The 25,871-nt window shown below is 43.2% G+C and overlaps 1 protein-coding gene across 11 annotated transcripts in view; it reads left to right on the top strand.

Moving 5' to 3' along the window:
• The first annotated feature begins 509 nt into the window (after positions 1 to 509).
• p4ha2 (procollagen-proline, 2-oxoglutarate 4-dioxygenase (proline 4-hydroxylase), alpha polypeptide 2) overlaps positions 510 to 25,871 on the top strand; it is a 99,949-nt gene continuing 74,587 nt past the window's right edge. For 10 of the 11 annotated variants that reach the window (XM_078230680.1, XM_078230685.1, XM_078230684.1 and 7 more), the window contains exon 1: positions 510 to 649. The gene's annotated coding sequence lies outside the window, so the exon portion shown is untranslated. The remainder of the gene's footprint in view (positions 650 to 25,871) is intronic. The other variant, XM_078230688.1, reaches the window with a different exon arrangement.

The following is a 25,871-nucleotide window of genomic DNA, read 5'->3' on the forward strand; positions in this document are numbered from 1 at the left end:
ACCGTAATGCATCAAAACAAATGGGCCATCCTGATTTCTGCCTTTAAAACACAGCAGTAAAACAATAAAGTGCTCTCCCAGTGACACACTGTGATGCAAAGCACTCTCCTAGTGATACAAAAGGAATGGGGGCGTCTGGAGAAGCTTTCTTTCCCCATAACACAAACTGAGTTTTATTTTTAATTCTAATGGGTTCAGGGCAATCTTGGTGGAAAACATATGTGAGGTCTGAGAGATCACTTAACATCAAAACATTTCCCTGTGTTTTTTTCCCAATTGTATTGTAGAATATTTTCACGTCCAATCTAAGGGAATAGATGGAGTCTTATTTGAAAACAATATTATTCTATTATTCGCTCTGAATCGAATAATAGAATAAGATTTGCAAACTTTAGTCTGGTTCCCATTAACTAGAAGAACCCCTCTAGTTTCACACTTACTTGCTTGGGAGTGGAATGTTCTCTAAGGCTGAATTGAGAGGGTGGTGTCTTTAGGAGACGTTTGGCTTTCGGGGGCCGATCACTACGTGGCAGCAGAGAGAGATTTCAAGATTCTGGAAATCAGAAGCAGAAAAGCCAGGGAGAGAGAAAGAGTGAGGATCAACGAACTGCCGCGGATCAACAAGGAGGGACCCCAGACCCTGTTGGAGGTAAGATATTTCTTGGGTTGCGGGGTGACTGGGATGTCCTGGTGTCTTATCCCTGCAGAGAGAGAGAGAGAGATGGTGATTGAAATCTCAGCCTGAAATCTCCCACAGCAATCAGAAATCAGGCAGAGACACCCGATCGCGGAGAATGGATCTCATCTGCAGCTCTTTCTCTCTCTCTCTCATGTTCTTTGCCCCCCCCCCCCCCCCCTCCGTCTTATGTTCAATGTGTTTTCAGGAGATCTGTAGCCTCTAGAAATCCCACTGCTGTCTCTTCCCAAGCTCTGCCGCCTGCACCTCGCAGAGTTGTGCTTGAAGTTAATGAAAGAGTGCCCGCTACTGTTATATAAGCAATGTTTTGTCAGAATGTTCGAGAGCTGCCCTTTAATCCCACCCCCATTACCATGTTCAGTTACAAAGTGATAAGTTTGTAAACATTGCTGGCAATGGAAATACCTGTTTAATGTTCTTCTCACTGAATACAATACTTGTTTGCTTTTGAAAAAGGACCAGAAAATTCAATTCCAGTTTTAACAAGGGTTTAGTTACACTTATGTTTCGACTGTTGCTGTGGAAATGTTGATGTTTTTGACCTCCTCAGTACTTTAGCAATCCTTTTCGTTGTAGCACACACACCAATTCGTCACTTCAGGCCCCAGGAAAAGGTGAAACACAGACACGGTTTTACCACAACGTCTCTTCCAGCTGCTTCCAGCTGTGAGTGGGCACAACTCTGGACCACAAACAGTAACAGCCCTGTTGGTTGGCGGGGTTCCAATGAGCTGAATTCTCTCTGTCTCTCTCTCTCCATGTGCCCTCAGAGGGTGTATGGATTTGCATGTGTTGGCCCATTCTTATCTTTGGCAAGGTATTGTAGTGGTTTGCCATTGCCCGCTGCAGGTCCTGGCTGTCCAGGTGACACTCCTGCCCACTCTGCTTCCATCAGGATTATTGGAAGAATTTGCAGGTTGATACTCAATCTGTTTGTCTGTGCTATGAACACAAACTGTGCAGCCTTCCAAGTCCTGGAATGGGACTTGAACCTGGAAATTCTGGCTCAGAGATATGATTAAAGTCAGAGAGTGATAGTGCAGTCATACAGCACAGGAGGCAATTTGGACTGACCAGTCCCTACTCTCTATGAGCAATCCTAGTTAGTCACACTAACCTATCCTTTGCCCACTTCCAAGTTGCTTCCCCACCTTTTAAAATTATCTGAAGTTACCAAATACTGCCATTGAATGAAAGATATGTTTAGCATCATCAGTAATTTCAAATATATTTTTGCTTGAGTATAGAAGGAGTGGTTGCGCAGAACTTCCCTTGGCCCAAATAACACAATCTGCTCAGACAGCCCCTGTTAAAGTAGCTGGAATATTTTGCCTGTTCAGTTAGCCCTTTCAACTGTGTCAGTATCCAGTCTATTAATCTAGATTTTTTATTTAAACAGCCTATTGCAGGATACAGGGAACTCTGACCAGCAGCTCTGCCCATAGTTTCTGGGATTTCCCCCCAGAAATCTCATTCCCAACCTTCTGAAACAGCCTAACAAACTTGCAGAAGAACACTTTTGCCCCATGACCAATTTTTGTTTTACATGTTCCCTCCTTGGTCCTTCCCGTCCCTGTCCTGGAATACTGTGAATATCTGTCATGTATTTAATAAGCTTCCTTCTAAATCAGGGAGAGTTTTAACTTGTAAAAAACCACAGAGAATGATTATCAATAAGAAATGAAAGAAAGTGTGAAGTGATTAATTTCTGGAAGGAAGAAGACAAAAGAGTGCAACTCTAAAGAAGGAGCAGGAGCATAAAAACTGAAATGGCTGAAGGTGGCTGGACATATTGAGAGCAGTTAATAAAGCACACAGTATCCTGCACAATATTGATTGAAACATTGTACTAAAGGCAAGCAAGTTATGTTACACTTGTATAGAACACTGGTTCAACTTCAACTGGAGTATTTGCCCAGTTCTTGGTATCTCATATTAGAAAGCTGCCTCACAGTGCTAGGACCCAGGTCCAATTCCAGCCTCGGGTCACTGTCTGCGTGGTGTCTGCATGGGTTTCCTCCCACAGTCCAAAGACTCCACGCACCCTGGACATTGTTCCACCTTCTTCCGTCAGGAAAAAGATACAAAAGTCTGTGGTCATGTACCAACCAACTCAAGAACAGCTTCTTCCCTGCTGCTGTCAGACTTTTGAATGGACTTACCTTGCATTAAGTTGATCTTTCTCTACATCCTAACTATGACTGTAACACTACATTTTGCTCTCTCTCGTTTCCTTCTCTATAAACAGTATGCTTTCTCTGTATAGTGCGCGAGAAACAGTACTTTTCACTGGATGCTAATACATGTGACAATAATAAATCAAATCAAGATGTGCGGGTTAGGTTGATTGGCCATGCTAAATTGCCCCTTAGTGTCCCGGGATGCATAGGTTAAAGGGATTAGCGGAGCAAATATGTGGGGTTGCGGGGATAGTGCCTGGGTGGGATTGTTGTCTTTGCAGACTTAATGGGCAAATGGCCTCCTTCTGCATTGTAGGGTTATTATGATTCTATGATTCTATGAAAGCATTGGACAGAGTGCAGAAAAGGTTCATGAGAATGGTTCCAAGAGTGAGGAACTTCAGTTATGAAGGTAGATTGGAGAAGTTGGGACTGTTATTCTTTGAGAAGTGGATGTTGAGTGTAGAATTGATAGAAGTATTCAAAATCATGAGGGGTCTGGACAGAGTAGATGGGGGAAAAATGATTCCCATGAGGATTGAGAACCAGAAGGCCCAGATTTAAGATAATTGGCAAAAGAAGTGATGGTGACATGAGGAAAAACTTGTTCACATAGCGAGTGGTTAAGATCTAGAATGCACTGTCTGAGACTGTAGTGAAGGCAGGTTCAATCGAGAGGAAATTGGATTATTATCTGAAAAAGAAGAATGTGCAGGGCTCCGGGGCAAAGGCAGGAGAGTGGCAATAGATGAATTGTTCCTTCAGAGCGTCAACACGGAGTTGATAGGCTGAATGGCCTCCTGCACAGTAACCATTCTGCGACACTGTGAAAGGAAGACTTGCCATCACATAGCATCTCTCACAACCTAAGACAAAATATCTTTTGATGTGTACTAATGTAGGAATTATCTCCGGCGATTTGCACGCAGCAAGTCCCAGGAATAGCAATTGGTTGAAGGTTAATTATTGGCTTGGAAACTGGAGAGAACCTCACTGCTGTTCTTCAGATAGTGCCATGAGGTATTTTAAGTCCACCTATCTCATCTAAAAAGCAACAAGCACATCTAGTGTGCCATTCCCTCATTATTGCACTGGGGGTCAGCTTAGATTATGCACTCAAAGCCCATGGAGTGGGTCTGAATGCTCCCTAGTAAGCAAACTATTGAGATAAGAGAGGGCAAGAGGCTGAGAGATTATCCTTAGTTCCTGCAGCATTACAATCTTTGCCCCTCAGTTTTTACTGGCTGCTATTTCTTTCCCATGTCCCAAGGCAATATTGTCATTTTATTCACTTGGTACAATGCAGGTGCAAAGTTAACCGTATCAGGTTACCCTTCCTGGTATTCAATCAGCTGAAGAGCTTGACCCTAATAAGGAGAAGCACTGCCTTTTCTTTAGACTCAGTGGGGCCACCAGACAGTGCCATGGATGCATAATATTTCAGACCTTACTATGTGTTTTGATGCAGCTTCTATCATTACTGTGTATATATGCCAAATAAAATGGTTTACTGGAACATTTCTGTATTAGGACACCTCTTAAGTAAAACAAAATGCTCTGTGGGTGTTCGCTGCAGTGAAGGAGACTATAAAAGAAGTGGCCTAATATTTTGAGGCATTGAAAAGAAATCACTCCTTATAAAGAAAACTGAGACATAGCAACCCTGACACTGTTTGCTGTAGAACGGTTATGACTTTGCTGAGTGTAGGCTGTCTCAAACTGAAGAGGTGTGGATCTGATTTTCATTTTGGTGAAGAGGCAAGATTGAACAGATTGCCTGCAGCTTTGAGCAAACTTCAGACAAAAGTTCCAGTCTTCCCAAAACACAGTCAGGTAATTTTTGTAATCTCGCTAAAGCTCTTTTGGGAACTGCAGTCATGTTTTAGCTCAAAATGTGGGCAATTAGAAGGTTACATTTCAGTTCAAGGCATCTGTAATTAGTTAACTGAGATCATTGGAATCCGGAGACTCTTGTGTGTAGTTGCAGTTTGCAAATTATTCCTTCTCCTCTGTCTATTTCCCAATTGTTGAAAGCATCCTGGTCCTTCTTAAAAGGAAAAGTAAGACTTGTATTTATATAGCATCTTCACAGCCTCCTCAGAATGGGTTTTACAACCAACAAGGTACTTTCTTGAAGTGTGGTAACTGTTATAATGTAAGTGGGTGCAACTACACTACATGGTCCACTTTAGTTCAATAAGGCAGCTCACCACTACCTTATCAAGGGCAATTAGGGATGGGCATGAAATGCTCGCCTGGCCAGCGACACCCACATCCTATGAAAGAATAATGGCAGCCCGTATGTGCACAGCAAGTTGCACAGCAATGTGATGATGACCAGATAATCTCGTTCTTCCCCAGGTGATATTGGTTGAGGGATAGTTGTGCTAGAGCACTCCCAAACTCTTCTGAAATGGTGTCTTTGAATCTTTTACATTCACTTGTTTGGACAGATGATGTCTCGGTTTAATATCTTATTTCCTCGCATTGCTGCCCTTTGGCAGTATCATCTGAAAACTCTTCAGTTTGCACATGTATGCTGATCCTACCCAGCTCTACCTCACCACCATCTCTTTCAACTGTTCATTGTCAGACTAACTGTCTGACATTCAGCACGAGATGAGCTGAAGTTTCTTAATAAATAGTATGAAGACTGAAGCCATTGCCTTCAATCCCTACGACAAGTTCTGCTCCCCAGATAATAACTGTTCTCTCCTGGCAACTCTAGGAGACTTGAGCAGACTATCCGCAACTATGTGTCACATTTGACCTGAGCGAGAGCTTCTGTCCATATCTCTGCCATCATGAAGACCACCTATTTCCAAAGCTGGGTGGGAATGTGAACAATGAGGTGGACACAGGCTGCATTGAGATATAATCAGGTTAAATGAGTGGGTAGCAAGGTGGCAGATGCAGTATAATGTGGGGAAGTGTGAGGTTATTCACAAAAAACAAAGGATAAAGAAAATTACTGCACAGGAGTGGGCCCTTCGGCCCTCCAAGCCTGCAATGACCATGCTGCCTGTCTGAACTAAAACCCCCTACCCCTCTGGGGACCATATTCCTCTATTCCCATTCTATTCATGTATTTGCCCAGACGCCTCTTAAAAGTCACGATCATTGCCGCTTCCACTACTTCCCCGGCAGTGGGTTCCAGGCACCCACCACCTTCTGTGTTTAAAAAAAAACTTGCCTCGTACATCTCTTTTAAACCTTGTCCCTCGCATCTTAAACCTATGCCCCCTAGTAATTGACTCTTCCACCCTCCGAAAAAACTTTTGACTATCCAATTGTATAGTAATTGTATTATAATTCACTTTGGCAGGAAGAATAGAAAAGCAGATTTTTTTTCAAACACGTGAAACTTTTAAATGTTAATGTTCAGAGAAGCTTGGGTATACTTGTACAAGGAATACGAAGTTAAACTTCAGGCACAGCTCGTAATTAGGAAGACAAATGGCATGTTAGCTTTTATTGCAAGCGGTTTGGAATACAAGAATGAAAAGGTCTTGCTCCAATTGTATGTGGCTTCGGTGAGACCATACCTGGGGAACTGTTTGCAACTGTATACCGAAGGAAGAATATCCTTGTCTTGGAGGTGATGTAGTGCAGGAACACTAGGCTGGTTCTTGGGATGTGATGGTTTTCCCATGATAAGGGGCTAAATAAGTTGGGCCTATATTTTCTGGAGTTAAAAATTTTGAGAGGTGATCTTTTTGAAACACAGAGGATTCAGGAGAGATGACAAGGTCCCTGAGAGGTTGCTTTCCCTGGCTGAGAAAATCTTGAACATGGGAGGATAGAGTCAGGATAAGGATTTGATTATTTAGAACTGAGATGAGGAGAAATTTTTTCAGTCAAAGTGTTGTGAATCTTTGGAATTTTGGTGATAAGGTCCGGGCTCCGGGGTGTAGTCATAACTGGGGGTACCCCAAAAATGTACTGGGGATCCCCCAATCCTTGCCCCCGATAAGTCCCCAGGTAAGGATTGCACAGTCATACTTCAAGCTTTCATTGGGCAATTGCGCTGTCGAACCATCTGAAAGTATAATAAGAATCATAAACTTTGGACTGTGGAAGGTTCAGACCCCCACTGACCACTCAACTTTCCCCTCCCCACTGACCATCCAACCCTCACTGATCACCCAACTCCCACCCCCTCAACCCACTGACCACCCAATTCCCACCCCCCCCCAACCCACTGACCACCCACCCCCTCTGACCACTCGACTTTTCCCCTCACCAACTGTCTGATCATCCAACTCTCACTGACCACCCAAATACCCACCACCACCCTTAGCACGCAACCACCCAATACTGATCCCTCTCCAACCAAGTGCCTCTCCTGCCCCCACACCACCCTCCAATCCAATCCAGTTAACTTACAAACCCAGTTTCTCCCTGGCTTCTGAAAGTGGCGGGACCTTTAAACTTGCATGCATTTTGACAGCCAGTGCCATTAAAAAGGAGGGCCTGGCTTCCTTAACTCCTCCAGCCCTCAACAGCCTCAGAAACCCGTTGAAAGAGCAGCACGGTGGCACAGTGGTTAGCACTGCTGCCTCACAGCCCCAGGACCTGGGTTCGATTCCCGGGTTGGGTCACTGTCTGTGCGGAGTCTGCACGTTCTCCCCGTGTCTGCATGGGTTTCCTCTGTGTGCTCCGGTTTCCTCCCACAGGCCGAAAGACGTGCTGGTTAGGTGCATTGGCCACGCTAAATTCTCCCTCAGTGTACCCGAACAGGTGCCGGAGTGCGGCAGCTAGAGGATTTTCACAGTAACCTCATTGCAGTGTTAATGTAAGCCTGCTTATGACACTAATAAATAAAGTTAAACTAGACAGTTCTTGCCCGGCCTGAGTCGGAGAGTCAGGCAATAAAGGAGTGACTGGATCTCCAAGTAAGAAACCAGGAGCAGCATGGCAATCTGATGCTGATTGCCACTCCATGGACTTTCAACCTTTATATCCCTGAGGGTTGTGAATGCTCCATTATTGAATAAATTCAAGGCTGGGGTAGATGGATGGTAAGCTCCTTGAAATCTATCTCTTTGAGCAACTTTTTGGTCATCAGTCTTAATATTTCCTTTATATACTCAGTGTCGTATTTGTGTATTTTGCTTTTTTGAAGAGAACATCACAGTAAATTGGGATATTTTGTTGCATTAAAGACATTGGATAGATACAAATTGTTGTTGATTGCACTTTCAATAGTGTGGCACTCTCAGTGCTGTATGAAAGTGACAGACTGCATAGAAAGAGATGGACTGCATTGCTTACAAATGGTGTTTCCTGATTCATAGAATCATAGAATCCCTATAGTGCAGAAAGAGGCCATTTGGCCCATCAAGTCTGCAGCGACCACAATCCCACCCAGGCCCTACCCCCATATCCCTACACATTTTACCTGCTAATCCCTCTAACCTACGCATCTCAGGACACTAAGGGGCAATTTTTAGCATGGCCAATCAGCCTAACCCGCACATCTTTGGACTGTGGGAGGAAACCGGATTGATCTTGGGAAATGTAATTCAGCAGTACCCTTGTAGTTGCCCAACTTAAAGTTGACAAAATGACCATAAATGCAGGGATTGAAGTTGGAATTTTGTAGCTCATGGGCAGGGTCTAACACTTAGTGTTCTCGGTCCTATCTGCTTCACAGTGGGGTGGGTTAGGTTGAATTTGTTTCCATGATTCCAGTTTCCACAACTTATAGCATCACAACAGGACATGCAGAGTGAGAATCGTGGGGAGGACAGCACAGAGTTGCTGGCGCCACTTGCTTGATTTAGATTGTTAGGCCTTATACATGGCAGATCACTGAACTGTAATGAGCTGCAGGCCAGAGCATGGTCTGAAGTTGGCTTGAGGCCAGTATGTGCATGCGTGGCACAATCAAAACTTTAAACCAATCACAAGTTGAGAATTCACAACGTTCTGAAGTTGCTTCCTGACCATTTACTGCACAAGGTTTATGGGACTTTCTGTGTATATTTTATTTTCTCTTTAATTGGGCCCAGCTCTTTGTTCTGCTGCATTCATAACATGGCCAAAACAGGTTGTGTCCCGACCTGCAAATCCTTCCAACATGTTAATGGCAGGTGGTAAGAACAGGAGAGATTCCTGGTCAGCCGTATGATGTAAAGAATGTTGGAACCTCTGCCATCACAATTCATAGTCCCAGGATACAACATGCATGTAAAAACGTAATTCAGATTCTCTGAGTGAACTGCAGCAAATCACTATCACTTTGTTCTGTAGCGCAGGGGGTTCTATTGAGATTTAAACACCAGAAATGTTTTGGAGGGTTCTCCCAATTGTCCATGACCTATTGCTGTTTGAATTAATAATGTGAGGTGCCATATGCATCAAAGCCTGAAAAGGCGCATCCCCACACAGTTATATTTGGGTTTTGTAGAGCTGATTTCCATTGATGTTTCTAAACTCTAACCACACACTTAGGGCTTAAATACTATGCAAACTGTTGACGATACTGAGCCATGGCATGCGTGTGCCTGTTTGTGTGAGTCTTAAATGCACCAGCAATTGAAATGACCCCAGCATCAACTCTAAAAGGGGTAACCAATTACTTAGACGTTTGGTTAAATTTACAAATGTTATCTGCCTTACTGGCAATGTTGTCATCAACCTCTTCTGTGCAACACTGAATCCAAATTGTAGAAAACCGCACTTACAGTATTACATAGTATTTACAGCATAGAAACATTTGACCAAAAAGATTTATGCTGGTGCTTAGCTTTATATGAGCCCTCTCCCACCATTCTTCATCATATTCTATCAGCAAAACCTTTTGTTCCTTTCTCCTTCATGTGTGTATCTAGCTTCCCATGAAGCCTCAGCTACTCCATGTTGTAGCAAGTTCCACATTCTATGTACCCTCTGGATCAAGGATTTCTCCTGAATTCCTCTTTGGATTTATTACTAACTACCTTGTATTGATGGCCCACAGTATATTCGGTTGTGAAAACAGCAGCATCTGGCAATCTCCAGTGTGGGGTAACTGGGCTGAAACTATTTACATATCAACTTCAGGATTGTAACCCTTCACCAGGAATCTCCTTGGTGGGGGCAGGGGGCTGGGAATGGTTCTCCTAACTGGTATTTAGAAGATTGGTCCAAACTCTATTCATAGAACCGTAGAATCCCTTTAATGCAGAAGGAGACCATTCGGCCCATTGAGTCTGCTCCACCACAATCCCACCCAGGCCCTAGTCCCGTAACCCCACATATTTACCCTACTAATGCCCCGACACTAGGGTCAATTTAGGATGGCCAATCAACCTAAATTGCACATCTTCGACTCTGGGAGGAAACCGGAGCACCCGGAGGAAACCCACGCAGACACGGGGAAAATGTGCAAACTCCATACAGACAGTGACCCAAGGCCGGAATTGAACACAGGTCCCTGACACTGTGAGGCAGCAGTGCTAACCATTGTGCCACAGTGCCATATCCCATCAATATTTTCCACTCAAGTTACAATAACTGACTGACTGAGAGAACTGTCAAGGACAATCCTGGCACTAAAATCCACTGTCAGAGTTAAATAGGGTCGGGGGTTGCAGTGGCAGATTTGGGGGGAAGTCGGCGGTGGGGGGGGGGGGGGGGGGAACGGGGTTAGCATTGGCGATGGCCTCATTTCACAGATGAGCTTGCTTAACCTTGAATTCCATTTGGGAACCATCTGTAATGAGGGGATTCAGCACCAGCTCGGGTATGCAAAGTATTTTCCCATGATTAATCCATTTGTTTAAAGTTGGATTTGATTGCTGTCTGCCTGTAACCAGAGAAAGACATTGATCATGAACAATAGGGGATTTTCACAGTAACTTCATTCAAGTGTTAATACAAGCCTACTTGTGACACTAATAAATAAACTTTAAAACTCGAAGGAAGAATAAATCATACCTGAGAGATTTTTTGGCTCTCCAGTTCCTTGCTGTTTATGTTTGAGGATTAGAATCCTGAAATACTTCAGAGTCAGATGGGAGAAATACCAAAGAGCCTCAAAGACAAGTCATCTGGTGTTGATCCTCAAATTAAATTCAAACAATATCTGTTGACTTGGTAGCCATTTTCTTTGTCTAATTATGCTTCCATGAGGTGTTTAAAGATTTTCTTTCTGTATAAAGGCACTATATGATCACAAGTTGTTTTTGGACAAGAACAATATGCTTGTCTCACTGCTGAGGTACAGCAAAAGTTCCTTTACTGAAGTGGACTTTTTTTACCGAAAGGAAAATAACGTAGCAAAGATATGGGCAGTATTTTATGACCATGCTTTAAGTAGCATCTCCCACACTCAGTAAACAGTGTTTTCAACCTCAAAACTAACGATTTATTGCCCTGAGAGGTGGTAAAATTCCGGTCTTGGGTTATAATGTATTAATAGTGCTACAGTACAGAGACAACTGAACAGAACTCCCACAGTATGTTGGAACTTGGGAATTCATCACACAAAACCGGTCTTGTCTTTAAATGTAGTAATTATAATGTTGGATGTGGCAGGTGGTATCAGCTCAGTATATTCATTAGCGTTATGGTGAACAATGCAAGCAGTGTACTTTGATCTATTCACAAAACAGTTCTCAGTAAATGCTGCTGCAGTGGACATGACTGTGTACTTTGTTTATGTCTGTCCTGTTAGTTTTGGAATGCTGGATATTTCTGAAGTGAAAGAATGCGGTAGCTTGTCTGAACTGGATGGAGTAAATTCTACAAATGTCTGTACTTTCTAAAGGCTGAAGCAAGATGAGCCAAGCAAAATGAACCATGGCGGTAGGGCAGTAAATCGTTAGTTTTGAGGTTGGGCGCACAGTTTATTGAGTGTAGGAGATGCTACTTGAAGCAACTTTGTTCCTTGCTTTGGGCTATGGTTTAGCGCTTCAAGTCTGATTTTCTACAATGCCTCGCTGACAAAGGAAAAGTATCCTGAAGACTTTGGGCTTGATCCCACTTGGTGTTTTGTGTGCATCGAGGGTTAAATTCCTCAGATGTCTCAGATATGAGCCACTAGTTAACGGCATACTGATTAAAGAGTGTGCTGTTATTTCTGTGCTGATCCCTCACTTTGAGAGCTGAGGTGGGAAATAATTATGAAACCCTATCTGTAGTTCTGGTTGCTCTGGTTCAGGTTGACTTTGGCGCTCTCATGATGAGGGCTCTTCAAGCTGTCCATTCAACAAGGTTTATTTATCCAATCACCACAACCAAGGATTTCCTGATGGAAAGGTTGAATGAAGGGAACGGTGGTTGTTACTATTTAAAGAAAAAAAAAATTGGGCTACATATTTTTAATCACTGTAAATAGAAATTTTGGAATTTTAAAAATACTTGAATTTTAAGACAAAATTTTGCTTCAGTGGATATAAGTTGCATAAATTATGACTTTAAATTTTACTTCTTCCTGTGTTATCCGCCAAATAAAGTATCTTCGGATTAAAATTTAGTTTGAGAAGCCTTATGACTGTTGTCAGCTGTGGCTTGGTTGGATGAATGCCCCTCTGATTCCGTTGGTTGTGGTCGAATCTCAAAACAAAGATTTTCAGGGAACTGGGCTGACTCCAGATGAAAATGGCAGGCAAGACCAGATTCCTGGATTCCCGGTGCTGGCAATTTTTGTGGCCTGCAGTAATGGTGCGAGCCAGGCCTGATTTTTCAGTTTGGGATTCAACAAAACCATTGAAATTAGAAGGAAGAATTCAACCAATCGAGTCATTGCTGACAACAGTCATAAGGATTCTCAAACCAAGTTTTAATCTGAAGGTATTATATTATCGGGAGAAAATAGGTAGAAGTAAAATTATATGCAACTTAGTGAGCCCACACCCAGTACTCCAGACCTGGCCCATTCCATTGCAAGGATAGTCATACTAACCCTAATTTTTGTGCAGTCATGTCAGCTTACTGAGGAATCATGTTTCACAGCCCCACATGGGAGTTAGGAACCATAGTCTGGATTAAAAATCTTTTTGGAAGATAAATTCAAAAGTTCTTACCCATGCCCCCTCATATCTCCCATTCCCCATCCATATGCCTTCTATTATGCCCATGCAATCTGCGTGCCCCTCTATGTCCTCCATGCTCACTCATTCCCTTTCTATATACCTTTCATTAAACTCAAGCTCCATGCCCCTCATATCTTCCATACCCCCTGCATCCTCTATGCCCACTGAACCGAATATGCACAGTGTTATTGTATTAACATTGGTTTGATACAATGGCATGTCTTAAAATGCTCGTGAAAAAAAAAACACCAATTCAGAAATCTGGTTTGAAAAAGAACTGCTGCTGTTCCATCTTTATAAAATCAAGCACTAGCATTCATAGTTTAATTAATAGAAGCTTTACCCCATTTTGCATCTCTTTATCTCGTCCAAATAAACTTCCAGGCATTGAAATAGTATAACAAAGAAAATACATACTATAACCTCATAAAGATGTCAATCAATCAAAGCTAGCACTCTGCTTCAGCCTGTCAACAGACACCAGCAGAACTAATTCATTTGTGGGCATTGGAGATCAGTCAGATACTGATAACTAGTTTACTTCAGCACTCCCATGCATTTATGGCCAGTACCAAACTACGTCTGGGGTCAGCAGACCTAACTCGATCCTGCCCCATCTCCTTGAATGGAAATAAGTGCATACAGAAGCTGTTTATATGGGGATGTGTCTGCAGAGTCATGAAATCTCCCGATTCATTTCCTGCCTTGTTAATGAAAGTCCAGCCAAGCACGCGGCATCGCCTCCTCATCATGGACCAGAGGACTGCCCAGGAAGTCAAGGAACTGTGACTGGCTGAAACCCGAAGGCTGATGTGAATGTCGAGGATCACCATGTGTGCAAGATTGTAGATTGGATCATGGTGGACGGCAGCTCGCTGGCCATCTTTGTATTCACGCTGATGCTGAGATTAGATACAGGTTTATGGTCCAAAATCTGGGACTTCTTCAATTCACCCCCCGAGTACAGAGAAGAAATTTAACTTCAGAGTTATTGATCACAAAACCCAAGCTAGTCCCCAATACAGTACTGAAAGAACATCGTACTGGTGGCGGTTCCGCCTTTCAAATAAGATGTCAAACTAAGGCCCCATTTTCCCGCTCAGGTAGATGTGAAAGATACCATGGCGCTCCTTTGAAGAAGAAGAGCTGGGTACTTTCCCTGGTTTCAGAAACATAGAAACATAGGAAAACTACAGCACAAAACAGGCCCTCCGGCCCCACAAGTTGTGCTGACCATATCCCTACCTTTTAGGCCTACCTATAACCCTCCATCTTATTAAGTCCCATGTACTCATCCAGGAGTCTCTTAAAAGACCCTATTGAGTTTGCCTCCACCACCACTAACGGCAGCCGATTCCACTCGCCCACCACCCTCTGTGTGAAAAACTTCCCCCTAACATCTCCCCTGTACCTACCCCCCAGCATCTTAAACCTGTGTCCTCTCGTAGCAGCCATTTCCACCCTGGGAAAAAGCCTCTGAGAGTCCACCCCATCTATGCCTTTCAACATCTTATATACCCCTATTAGGTCTCCTCTCATCCAACGTCTCTGCAAGGAGAAAAGACCGAGCTCCCTCAGCCTATCCTCATAAGGCATGCCACTCAATCTAAGCAACATCCTTGTAAATCTCCTCTGCACCCTTTCAATCTTTTCCACATCCTTCCTGTAATGAGGCGACCAGAACTGAGCACAGTACTCCAAGTGAGGCCTGACGAGGGTCTTATACAGCTGCATCATTATCCCCGGACTCCTAAACTCAATCCCTCGATTGATAAAGGCCAGCACACCATACGCCTTCTTAACCACCTCCTCCACCTGCGGGGTCGATTTTAGAGTCCTATGGACCCGGACCCCAAGGTCCTTCTGATCCTCTACCGTACTAAGAGTCTTTCCCTTTATATTGTACTCCTTCATCCCATTTGACCTGCCAAAATGGACCACTAGGCATTTATCTGGTTGAAGTCCATCTGCCACTTCTCCACCCAGTCTTGCATCCTATTTATGTCCCTCTGTAACTTCTGACATCCCTCCAGACTATCCACAACCCCACCAACCTTCGTGTCGTCAGCAAACTTACCAACCCATCCCTCCGCTTCCTCATCCAGGTCATTTATGAAAATGACAAACAGCAAGGGTCCCAGAACAGATCCCTGGGGCACACCATTGGTGACCGACCTCCATTTAGAAAAAGACCCATCTATACCCACTCTCTGCCTCCTTTGGGCAACACCAGGTTAAAGTCCAACAGGTTTATTTGGTAGCAAACACCATTAGCTTTCGGAGCGCTGCTCCTTCGTCAGATGGAGTGGAAATGTGCATTTCCAGTCCATCTGACGAAGGAGCAGTGCTCCGAAAGCTAATGGTGTTTGCTACCAAATAAACCTGTTGGACTTTAACCTGGTGTTGTTAAAACTCTTATTGTGTTCACCCCAGTCCAACGCCGGCATCTCCACATTCTTTGGGCAAGCCAGTTCTGGATCCACAGGACAGCAGCCCCTTGGATCCCATGCCCTCTCACTTTTTCTAGAAGCCTAGCATGGGGGCCCTTATCGAACGCTGTCTTCTGCCAGCAGTAACCTCCAAATCAGCGTTAGTAAAACAGATTATCTGATTGCTGTGTGCAAATTGCCTGCATATCAAAAGCACTTCATTGGCTGCAAATTGCTTTGGGAAACCCTTAGGCTGTGAACGACACTTTCTTTAACCACAGTACTCAAATACTTAAACCAACCATGGCTTTTGTATGGGAGTTAAGTTGTAACATCGCTCTGGTCTAAGTCCAGAGTATGCAGCCCAAAATCGTCATCACCATCCTTAAACTATTATGTACAATGGATTGCAGGTCTAGGTTTCTCACCGATTTGACTTGTGGCCGAGTCAAAATATAAAGGGTTTCACCCTGCACAAAATTTCACATCTGAAAGTCAGCAAATGGAAACTTGATCTGCTAAATAACTAAGTTGAGTACAGTGACTGTTGCCGGTGAGCTCAACACCAGTATTTAGTTACAAGACGATTCTTAATCAGGTAGCTGAGTTTCAATAACAGGGGCAGCAACTACAGCGTTAGCACAGATTACAGCTCAAATCCTGGGGCTGGGCACAAGCCAATAACCTTCAAACACTGAGGTGCTGCTAAATGTGCAACCTGACACCAGACCTGACACTCAGATCTCTGGTCTATTATCCTCTTTCCACTCTGTCTATTGCATGGTGGCAAATCACTTCAGGGTGGACTAGTAAGCAAAGCATAAAAATAATGTTTAATTTTATTTTCTAATGCACTAATCACACATTTTTATTCCTGAGTTGGATGAATGGAACTGATTGACTTGTTGGACCTGTTGGACTTTAACCTGGTGTTGTGAGACTTCTTAATGTGAATGGAACTCAGCATAGGAATTTGGTCAGTGCTACTGTTCTGCATGTTGGAACAGATGGAATCTCATATTCTTCACTGACCCTGTTTCCCAGGCATTATGCCATAGGATACGAATTTGATGTTATTATAACTTTTACTTCCGCTGACTAGGCCTTCCTAAATCTCTCATCTCCTCTACAATGTATATAGATTTATCCCAGCATCTTCCTGGCAATATATTGAGGAACAAAGTAGTATATGCAAGATTGTTCACTCAGAATGGTTTTTATTTCGAGTTCTGAAACCGGCTTGTTTAATGTCTGCATGGTATGTGCCTGTGTTTAAGTGCCAAGAATTCTTAACCAGGCCAAGGGGGGCACAATGTACAACAGCAATAACTTACCATTAACATAATAAAATGTCCCATGATCCTGGACAAGAGCCTTATCAAATTGATCGCTGGCTTTTCAAACCTTGCCCGCAACCAGGATTTTCCGGTTCTGCCGCAGTGAACGGAGATTTGGCTGAGCGCCAAATTCTCCATTCTTGCTGGCTACGGTAGCAGGGCGTGCAAGATTGGAGATTTACGGCCTAAATAGTGCTATGCTACATTTGGCTAATTGGATCTTTGGGAATCAATTGCCTCCTTGTTCAATATAAAATGCATTTTTAAAAGAAGTAGCCTCAGAGTACATTTATTAAATTATGAAAAATGTATTTTTTTAAAAACAGCTTAACTTTGAATTCTTTGACCGAGTCGTATGTGTGGAGCAAAGTTGTGGCCTAGCTGCAACAGAATAACTTGTTGGAACAAGTTTAGCTTTAATAGAGCTGGGAGCATTCCAGATCAGTCTAAGGTTACTGTTGGTAATACTGTATAGTGATTTAGCTGAGGTAATGGTGAGGTTATTCCGAGTGCTCCAATGCACCAGGGATCAGCAAGGATTGACTGGGAACTACTTGTTTTTACACAATTTAGCTCATAGGTACCTGGAATGGAACCAAGGACCACTTACAACCCTCCGAATCTTAAAATGTGACTCTTAGCAAATCACATTCCCACAGGCTCATTTTCAGTATGAATTCACAGCTCACCAATTCAGTTCTGGCATTAAAGAGGGGGAGAGGATTTCTTTAAAGACATTGGCAGTAAGCCCACAGTGTTGCTTTGTGGCAGAGCTAAAAGAATGTTCCTCACATTGTTATTTAACCCTGAGTCATTGCTCAGGGTGAAATAACATTGTGACCCTTGACTGCAAGTTAGGGATTCCTCCTGATCACAGTCTGTTCCAAATGATACTTCATCCTCTCTTGCAAGCCCATGCCACAAAATCTGCAAGGCTGACAATGTCAAATATTTCAAATTAAGCTTTGCAAATTGGTTCATGTTCAATGTTGTCAGTGCTGTCTGGTTCCACCCAAGAGCTCAAGGAGACCCCGTTTCATCTTGTTCAGAGGTGAGGAGAATGAAATTATTTATATCATGGGTCACTAATCCAATGTACTCCAACGCAATGAGACAGACATTGTCAATAAAATATTGAGTCACCCAATTCCTCAAGCATCCATTTTAAACCACTGAACAGCTCATGCATTTTTCACGGATTAAAAAGCAATTGTGCAATAGAAACGAGTTTTGTTCTCACTGTTCAGTTTATTCCATTTTTGAAGCAGTTGGCTGGGTAGGGCGCCAAGGGTGCTTGTTATTCCATTGTCATCTGTGGACATTGATGACAAGTTATTAGAGGGCAGATTAACTGCAGAGAACATTTTAAAACTGAGTCTGATTTTCATCTTGCCGTTTACAAGCACAGCAAGGGTTGCTGATGTTGCTAAAGGCTGGAAACCCTGACCCCATTTAAGTTCACAGCTGCAGTGTAAGGATTGAATCTGAGAGTTTGGAGAAGTCAATTTTTCTTTCAAACCATTGGAAGACCTTTAGTTTGAGCATAATAGGTTCCACTATAGTTAGGTTCTGGGTGTAGGGACAATAATGGCAGCAGGTCAAATTAGGGAGAAAGGCCTTTGCATAAGGCATTACATTGTGATCTATATTTGAATATGTAAACAAAAAAAAACCTCCAGCTTATAAACCGATTCAGTAACAAATTAATCATTACGGTAGAGAACTGAATCTATTACAATTTGTTTCTGCTATGGTTGTGTTGGCATCACAGACTAACATTTACTAACATCTGCCAACATTTACGAATGTGGTTAGCAAAGTGATAATGACCAGGTAATCTGTGATAGTGCAACATTGATTGACAGACAGATACTGGCCAGGACACCAGGATAATTCCCCTGTTCTTCACTGAAATAATGCCATGGGATCTTTCCATCCACCACACAACTTTCCCATCATTGAAATGCCACAATGACCATCTCCAGCAAGAGAGAATCCAACCATAGGCTCTTGATGTTCAATAGTATTACCCCCATCATTGAATCCTCCAGTATCAACATCCTTAGAATTACCATTGGCCAGAAACTGAACTGGACCAGCCATATAAATACTGTGGCTACAAGAGCAGATCAGTTCCCCAAAACTTGTCCACTATCTACAGGGCACAAGTCAGGAGTGTTATGGAATATTCTCCACTTGCCTTGATGAGTACAGCTCCAACAACATTCAAGAAACTTGACACCATCTAGGATAAAGCAACTCGCTTGATTGGCACCCCATCCACAAACATTCACTCCTTCCATCTATAATGTACCATCGCAGCAGTGTGTACCACCTTCAAGATGCATTGCAGGAACTCATCAAAGCTCTTTCGACAGCACATTTCAAACCCACAGCCAATATCAACAAGAAGCCAAGGACAGCAGACACATGGGAACACCACCATATGGAAGTTTCCCTCCAAATCACACACCATCCTGACTTGGAAATATATTGTCATTCCCTTACTCCCGTTGGATCAAAATCCTGGAATTCCCTTCCTAACAGTACTGTGCATACTCACTCCTCATGGGCTGCAGCAGTTCAAGAAGGCAGCTCACCGCCACCTTTTTGAGGACAAGTAGGGATTAGCAATAAATGCTGGCCTAGTCAGCGATGCCCAGATCCCATGAATGAATAAAAAAAACTGAACAGGCTGGTGGCATTTTGGTTTAAAGTTTCAACTGAAAGACGGCACTTCCAACAGCACAGTGCTGCCTCTGTATTGCATTGGAGTGGCAACTGTCATTTTTTTTTAAACACTCACATCCTAGAATGGGATTTGAACCTGGAACCTTGAGGTTCAACTGAGTTACAGTGGACACTCATCAACATTACTGGTACAAAATCTAGCTTAGAAATCAAACACACAATTCTCCATCAAAAACTCTTAGACATTAAGGGAATCAGGAAATATGGGCATGAATAGTGGAGCAGACTCAGGGGCTGCATGACCTATTCCTGCCCCTATGTCCTAGGCTCTTATTACTATGTCTTAGTTACTCAGTGCAAAGGCATGCATCATGTGATATAATCTTCTTGCATTTTAGAAGCTCCAGAATAAACTCTTTGGCTGCTTTTAGCCCCAGTGACAGTCTAGTAAACAAATCTATCAACTGGTAATAAATCTTCTGTTTATATGTCAAGAGTAAAAGGATGAGATGTGAAGGCATAGGACCCTTAAAAGGTGAAGGGGGAAAAGTTTGTGCGGAACCGTTAGAAATGGCGGAGGTGCTTAATGAATATTTTACCTCGGTATTCACGGTGGAAAGGGATCTGGGTGGTTGTACTGCTGGTTTGCGGTGGACAGAAAGGATCGAGCATGTGGACATAAAGAAAGAGGATGTGTTGGAACTATTGAATGGCATCAAGGTTGGTAAGTCGCCGGGACCGGATGGGATGTACCCCAGGTTACTGTGGGAGGCGAGGGAGGAGATTGCGGAGCCTTTGGCGATGATCTTTGCATCGTCGATGGAGACGGGAGAGGTTCCGGAGGATTGGAGGATTGCAGATGTGGTCCCTATATTCAAGAAAGGGAACAGGGACAGCCCGGGAAATTACCGACCGGTGAGTCTAACCTCAGTGGTTGGTAAGTTGATGGAGAGGATCCTGAGAGACAGGATTTATGATCATCTAGAGAAGTTTAGTATGATCAAAAGCAGTCAGCACGGCTTTGTCAAGGGCAGGTCGTGCCTTACGAGCCTGGTTGAGTTCTTTGAAAATGTGACCAAACACATTGACGAAGGAAGAGCGGTGGATGTGGTCTATATGGACTTCAGCAAGGCGTTCGATAAGGTCCCCCATGCAAGACTTCTTGAGAAAGTGAGAGGGCATGGGATCCAAGGGGCTGTTGCCTTGTGGATCCAGAACTGGCTTGCCTGCAGAAGGCAGAGAGTGGCTGTGGAGGGGTCTTTCTCTGCATGGAGGTCAGTGACCAGTGGAGTGCCCCAGGGATCTGTTCTTGGACCCTTGCTGTTTGTCATTTTCATAAATGACCTGGATGAGGAAGTGGAGGGATGGGTTGGTAAGTTTGCTGACGACACCAAGGTAGGTGGTGTTGTGGATAGTTTGGAGGGATGTCAGAAGTTGCAGCGGGACATAGATAGAATGCAAGACTGGGCAGAGAAGTGGCAGATGGACTTCAACCCGGATAAGTGTGTTGTGATCCATTTTGGCAGATCCAATGGGATGAAGCAGCAGTATAATATGAAGGGTACCATTCTTAGCAGTGTAGAGGATCAGAAGGACCTTGGGGTCCGGGTCCATAGGACTCTTAAATCGGCCTCGCAGGTGGAGGATGCGGTCAAGAAGGCGTACGGCGTACTAGCCTTCATTAATCGAGGGATTGAGTTTAGGAGTCGGGAGATAATGCTGCAGCTTTATAGGACCCTGGTTAGACCCCACTTGGAGTACTGCGCGCAGTTCTGGTCACCTCATTACAGGAAAGATGTTGAAGCCATTGAAAGGGTGCAGAGGAGATTTACAAGGATGTTGCCTGGATTGGGGGGCATGCCTTATGAGGATAGGTTGAGGGAGCTTGGTCTCTTCTCCCTGGAGAGACGAAGGATGAGAGGTGACCTGATAGAGGTTTACAAGATGTTGAGAGGTCTGGATAGGGTAGACTCTCAGAGGCTATTTCCAAGGGCTGAAATGGTTGCTACGAGAGGACACAGGTTTAAGGTGCTGGGGGGTAGGTACAGAGGAGATGTCAGGGGTAAGTTTTTCACTCAGAGGGTGGTGGGTGAGTGGAATCGGCTGACGTCGGTGGTGGTGGAGGCAAACTCGTTGGGGTCTTTTAAGAGACTTCTGGATGAGTACATGGGATTTAATGGGATTGAGGGCTATAGATAGGCCTAGAGGTAGGGATATGATCAGCGCAACTTGTGGGCCGAAGGGCCTGTTTGTGCTGTGGCTTTCTATGTTCTATGTTCTATGTTTACTCAACCGCATTGAAGACACAATATAGATTTATATTCTGTCAACAGATGGAAGATGATAAACGATTGTGTCTGCTTATATTTAAGGATAATCATGAAAGGAAATTACGACGTGCTTGGGAGTGAAACTGTCTCTAGTTCTATACTGAGTACAATTACAGGCTTCTGGTATAAAACCAGCTCTGCAACGCAGTATTTAGTGTGCTTTTTAGGTAAATGTCAAATGGTAAGAATTTCAGGGGGATTTATTAATCCAAAAATAAGGTCAATTTTGTGCTTTATAAGGACAGGGAATGAAACACACAGGGCAGGATTTTCCAGCTACACTCACCCGAAACCAGAAAATCCTGCCCAAGGTTAATGGACTTTTCCATGGTCTGCTCCTCACCCGCTATGATTCCTGTGGCAGGTGGAACAGGAAAAGTCGCCCCACAGAAGCCAGAGGCAGGAAGCTCGAGTGGGGATTTTTCCCAGTTCGGAAGACCAATCTCCTTTAAAAAGGTCCCTTTTTGTCCTGGGGAGGCAGAAGCTGGATGGAATGGGGTTGCTGCCTCTGGAGGAAGTCCATAAGAGTGTAAGAAATAGGAGCAGTAGTACATCATTTGTTCCTTTAATAGGTCTGTCCTGCCATTTGATAAGATCATGGCTGATCTGATCGTGGCCTTAATTCCACTTTCCTGTCTGTCCCCCATAACCCCTTTGTTAATGAAAAATCTGTCTAATTCAACCTTAGATATATTCAGTGATCAACTTCCACAGCTCTCAGTCAGGCATTCATAATGAGGCTATTTGCACTAATGTACAGTGGCAGTAGTGTGTACCACCTACACGATGCACTGCAGGAACTCAAGGCCTTTTTAGATAGCATCTTACAAATCTACAACCACTACCATCAAGAAGACAAGGGCAGCAGATGGATGGGACCACCACCACTTGGAAGTTCCCCTCCCAGTCCTGACTTGGAAACATATCGCCATTCCCTTACTATCGCTGGATCAAAATCCTGGAACTCCCTCCATAACAGTACTGTGAGTGTATTCGCTCCACATAGGCTGCACCCTTGATGAGTGGGGGGGCGGGCGGGGGGAAGGTGCAGGAGCCAGCTTCGCTCCTTCAATTAGGTTAATTATTAGGATTTTAAATCCCAGGCCAGATATAACACAGTCAACTGGATCATAACACTAAAGATGCCTAAAATATGAATGTAAAAAACACTCAGCAAGTCTGCTGGCGTCTGTGGAGAAAATAGATAAGTTGACATTTAGCTCAACGCTGGCCTCAAATAAAGCTCCTGTAAAGATGTAACAATCTCTGTGGCATGGATTCCCCCTTTCCTGATGGCAGTTTTAAACTGGTGGCAAGTCGAAGGATTCTCCAGGCATCCAGCAGCAGTGATGTCAGCAAGAAGGTCAAGCAACCAGTCATTATAAAGTATTCCTACAGACAGCAAGCCAGGCAGTTGAAAGCAGTGATTATTCTTCACCTTTTACTAAAATTTTCAAAATAAATAAATTATTAATAACAAATTATTATGATTGAGTATAGAAGCTGAAATGTAATGGGCAGGATTTTCCAGCCCCAACTGCCCTGGTACTGGAAGGTCAACGGACCTTTTGCTTGTCTGTTGAATTCTCTGCCCCGCCCGCGCCCATGGTGGGTGGGATGGAAAACTTAGGCCAATATATTCAAATACATTTTCTAAAAAGAATTTACAGAAACTTTATCCTAATAAGAGAGATTTCCACAAGTATAAATTAGCTTTACAGGGCAGAACAATTTTCAGTAGAAATTATGAAGTTAGTGCACTGTTCAAAAAAACTCCGTTCCACCTCATTCAACAAGCGGGACCCTTTTCAAGTGCATTTGTAATGAGGCTAACAGCATAACTGAGGTTTTTTTTTCAGTTCATGGATTATTTAAGTATTCCACAATAACATACCCTCTGGAGAAGTGAAAAATTGCTAACAGCAATTTCTGTATTTCTGTGTTATTCTGCGCATGTGCAGACTCTGAAAGTGGCCGTCAGTTTCAGTCGATTAGTGAGAGTGAATGCTGAAAGGTTCACTGTCGTTGTTGCAGCAAAATCTGGGCTATCAGGCTTCCCAAATTTATTTCCCAAGGAGCTCTGAAAGCCAAAAGAAAGAAAAGACTTTAATCCAATTATGATTAGTAAAAGCATTCCAAGGATCAAACTGCAATGCTTAACCCACTGTGCCAACCAAAATTACTGAACTGAAAAATGAAAGTTTTGTAGATTGGCAACAAGATATACAAAGAACAAAGAAAAGTACAACACAGGAACAGGCCCCATCGCCCTCCAAGCCTGTGCCAATCATGATGCCGTAACTAAACTAAAAATATTCTGGCTTACTCAGTCTGTATATGTTGTTATCTCAATTTAACTGTGATAAGGTCATAAATTAATGTGAATAAGATATAATTTGGTGCCTGTTTGGTGTGAATGGAAGGCAGCAATATAAGGACCAACTACCCAGGTCCCAATTCTTGACAGAAACAGTGTGCTGTACATCAGCTGACAAAGGAAATAAATGGAACCCACCCTTATACATTTTCATATGAAGTTATTTAGAGTTACAGATTACAAGTAAGCACCTCCGAAAGTCAAAAAAACACAATAGTGGTCTATTTTTTTATACCTCTTTTGAACAAACCTTTTAGATTGTTAATCAAGAGGAACCAATGCTCTATTTGAAAGGGGCACCACTTACCACTGTTTAAAAAAAACCCAAAACGTAAATTAAATTAAAATTACATTCCCAGGGTAATGATGCACTCCAATATCCCTGGTGCCTACTGATTTTAGAAGGCCTTGAATACTGGCAGACACATTGGGCAGTATTGTCCGGCTGCACTCGCCCCAAGATCGGAAATTTCTGCCCGAGGTCAATGGGCCTTTGCATGGTCAACCGAATATTCTGTCTCGCCTGCTACGATGCTGGCAGCAGGCGGGACGGGAAAGTTCCTCCCTGTAGGTCCCCTCCCCAGGAGCACCAAGTGACCCAGGTATGGACTTTGCTGCAGCAGAGAGGCAGGCAGTCGGTCTGTATGTATTTATTATTCATTTTCGGGGATTAAATCACTTTATTACAACTTAATCAGAAATGAAAATATTGTTTTAACATTTATGAATCCGTTCAAAGATACCAATCTAACTTTATTGCAGGTAAAATGGTGAGCAACGAACCGTTAGGATTGATGAATTCACCGTGATGAGATGACCTGCAGGCAACAGATTTAGCATTTTTCAGTTTCCAAACCATGGTTCATACTCTCACCAAAGAAAACTGATCCCAGTTCATTCCCATCACCCACATACAACTAACACACTGCATCTCTATTTCCCATTCCAGATCAGTTTCAAAACCATTGAATTGCTCTAAATCTAAAGCATGGTTAGCCTGATTGGCCGTTTCTGTCCTGCCTTTTACTCGATCAATATTTGTGGTGCTGAATGCGATTGGTTTTGGGTTTCCATCTCAATTTTTAAAAAATTAATAAAAGCAGTCAGTCATTGCCAATCTGAGTGATTATTTGGATTTAAAAGCAGCAGCGAGAATAAATGACAATGCATTGTTATCGAGTTGTTACGTAACTCTATCTCATTATTGGAATTTAATTTTGTCATGTTAACATTGCTTGGGAAAATTGAATAATAGAGTGGAGCTGGAGTAAGTTTTTAGAAAAACTTTATTTTTTATTTTGAGGCAAATTAAGTTTATTGAAATGAGAGCAGTTTTTCTCACTGTCTGTAGAACTGCAAAACATGCATTGATTAAGAATCTAATTGCTTCTGACCCTGATTGTCTAAGAATGTCTGGGCCCAAAGCCACTCCGTTATTGTGGATTGGCTCCCATTTAATGAGAGGAGACGGAGGGATGATGTAAACATTTCTCAGTCTGTGGCAGAACTGAGGAAATGGTTCAAAATGTATGACTTTAGTGGGCATCCAGATGATGCAATAAGAGTGCCTGTGGTTGGAAGGAAATGTCGATACAGTGGAAGCTGTTCAGTGAAGCCAGGCCCACATGTGCTCGAGCTCTCAAAATAGTACTTGGGATGGAGAATGCTACCAGATGAGCTGGCAAAACATAGCTCAGAGTCGAACAGGTCCATATTGAAAAGAACCAGTCGACCATGTCATAGGTGTTGTAAACATAAGCATCTTCCAGACTAATGTTTAGGTGAGACGGTTACGTACCATAATTGCA

Source organism: Mustelus asterias, chromosome 16 (assembly GCF_964213995.1).
Source record: "Mustelus asterias chromosome 16, sMusAst1.hap1.1, whole genome shotgun sequence".
NCBI classification, from domain to species: domain Eukaryota; kingdom Metazoa; phylum Chordata; class Chondrichthyes; order Carcharhiniformes; family Triakidae; genus Mustelus; species Mustelus asterias.